The sequence below is a fragment of the Anopheles marshallii genome, chromosome 2 (assembly GCF_943734725.1).
Source record: "Anopheles marshallii chromosome 2, idAnoMarsDA_429_01, whole genome shotgun sequence".
Classification (NCBI taxonomy): Eukaryota; Metazoa; Arthropoda; class Insecta; order Diptera; family Culicidae; genus Anopheles; species Anopheles marshallii.
This window is the reverse complement of record NC_071326.1, coordinates 14,399,491-14,402,274: the sequence shown is the minus strand read 5'-3', so window position 1 is coordinate 14,402,274 and position 2,784 is coordinate 14,399,491.

Sequence of the window (2,784 nt, the reverse complement as noted above, 5' to 3'; positions counted from 1 at the left end):
TTACACGCGCATGTAAAAGATGAAGATGCACGGATGCGCTAGCTTTGTTGTTGGTTATTTTTTACAGTGCTTTACATTACATACTTGGTTCGTCCCATTACCCGGCTTAAATGGGTGCCGCCATCCATACGTTGATACTTTGCATGCATATAAATAATTGCATGTGTGCAAATATTTCGCTTCCATATTTCCATATCTTCCATATTTGATCTTTGATTTCTTTTCCCTTACTACAGTGCATACACACTTCCGCCTCATGCTACTCTCCCTGTGCCGACGACGTGAGGGAGAAAATATACAATTTCCTACTTTTAATTTCCAGAAGGCAATAAAACGATCAACCGAAGATAATCGGAAAATCTCACATGCGTATTTATCGCGTCGCCAGTTTTGAGTAATGCGTACATACATATATATGTATTTATATATGCGTATGTGTATCTACATCTGTTATATATATAATTATCTCTTCTACTTCCGTATCCACACGGATTATCTCTTCTGCTACCGTATCCACACGCTCCACAGCTCTTTACTATTCATCATTCTGTTGCCCTATAATAGCATCAACCGTTCAACCTACCTTTGTCGGGACGCATGTTTCACCCCCACACAGTACATTTATTGATTTGATCAAATCAAACGTTGCTGGCTTTCAGCTGCAATGCCTTTGTGATCGTACTGTACGGATTTTGTAACACTATGTTTACTACTTTGAAAATGTACTCCATTTTTATATGTATATATCCGTATCCGTCCCTTTGTCGACGGACACACACACACACCTCTAACCGTATCTGCCTACGGTTAGATGCATAATATTACGGAGCACAACTTTTTAGTGTGCTTTGTGGAAACTTGTATATTTAATCCACACCACGTGAAACAGACACCTCCTTGTGACTGGTACCAGCGAGCGACTGGAACGTGTTGTATGTGTTTATCTGGGTCATTCTCATTGCTCATCATTCGTAATGTGCCGCTTCAGCTGGATATCCACTGTGAACAAGCATCCACTGCTGTACCTCGCTTATTGGTGTGTTTTTGTCGGTGTTTGCTTCAAACCCCTTAGTGCCGAGGACAGTGCGGTCATTTTCAGTTGCTTGGATTGGCATAAGACTTCTCCATATGGTGAACGCTACCATGCTACTCTCCTGCCTACCTTTTCCCAGTGTTTTCCTAGCCCTGTTATGTGTGTGTGTGAGTGTGTGTGCCACTGTGGCATTTTATTTATCTGCTTATTTGACTCTTATCCTATGCGATGTCACGCTTCCCCGTCACGCTACCGAATAACTTTCGAATCCGATTTATTATCATGCGTTTAATTTACTTTCTTCCTGCAATTATCTCACACAAAACACGCTTCATTAGTACAAAAAGCATCTTTTTGCGCTTTTCTGATAGTGCACGATGTGTGTGTGTGTTTGTGCCCTGCGGAAAAAATCGCTATGCTCTCTTGCTTTGACAGGTTAGTTAGGCAGAGCGAGAAAGCAGTTCGATTTTTTTCCGCAAGGTGTGTATTTGTTAACAATATCATTCAATAAAAACTAATTAATTTTTGTTTTCCTTCGCGTTCCTTGCTAAACTTCAATGCGCAGTTTTTTTGTATCCCTTCTCATGCGTCTTAAATTCTCTCACATTCTCACACGCTTCCCATTTTGTCGCGACACACATGTTGATAGTCATCATCGTTTTGTTTTGTTTTCGTAAGACCATTTTGCCAATTAAACTCTTGAGGCCAATCTTTTTACTATTTGTTATCCAACCGATCCTAGCCCGTAATAGCCATATCCCTTCCGTTTGTTCCGTCTAGATCACACGCTTACAGCCATAACTTTCCATGCGCACGATATAATATAGAGCTGACCCAATTATGGCGCTCACACACCAAACATGTACAGCACCGTTTAGCTGCCAAATGAATTTTGACGTGAGCCCGCTGAGGCACCGAATGTACGCAAGATAGGCACAGTCGAAACAACTGTCGAGCTATTGCTGCCGGTAGCTACGGTAATGGTGGATGCGGTAGAATATGCATTTGTCGACACGGTAGGTGGCCTTTCCCTCCCAAGCGTACTACTACCGGCACCTGTTGGACGTGGAACCGGCGTAATCCAAATAGGTGTCGGCTTCGGAAGTGGCACCGCCGGTGGATAGGGCGGCAACTGCCTATTGGGGCCAGCTGCACTAGGCATCACGTGAGTCCCAGAGGTACTCATTACCGCGGTCGTTACTACGGCTGGTGGTGGCGGAGAAAAACATGAGCGTGCCGAGGTCGCTGCATTATGCGCGGCCTGATCCAAGCCATGTACTGCATCTGCTGGATACTGCGGAATTGGTTGGTGTAGGTGAAGAGCCTGCAGTTGCATCACTGGTACCGTTTGTATCGACGGTGGAGGCGGTGGTGACGGCAAGGAACAATCTTCCTCCTCTACTGCAGATCCTCTTCTTTCCATAAGCGATATATCCGGACGGCTGAGTGCAGAGGGAGTAGCGGGTCGTAAATGCGGCGTGGTCGTATCGTTATCAATACTTTGCAAAGATTGGTCAGAAAACACGATTGCTTTTATTGGAACATTTTTCAGCAACACCGAAGACGATGACGCGCCTGATGAAGCCGATGCTACTGCACCGGTTGCTACCGTGGTGCCGTTCACTGCGTTAACTCGTTCATGGTCCTGACCTTGCGCTAAATGCTCCGCTGCAGGATCGTACGGCACGGAGGTACCGGTGAGCATTATTTCATCATCACCATCAATACTGTTGGAAACGTTAGTGGCATTG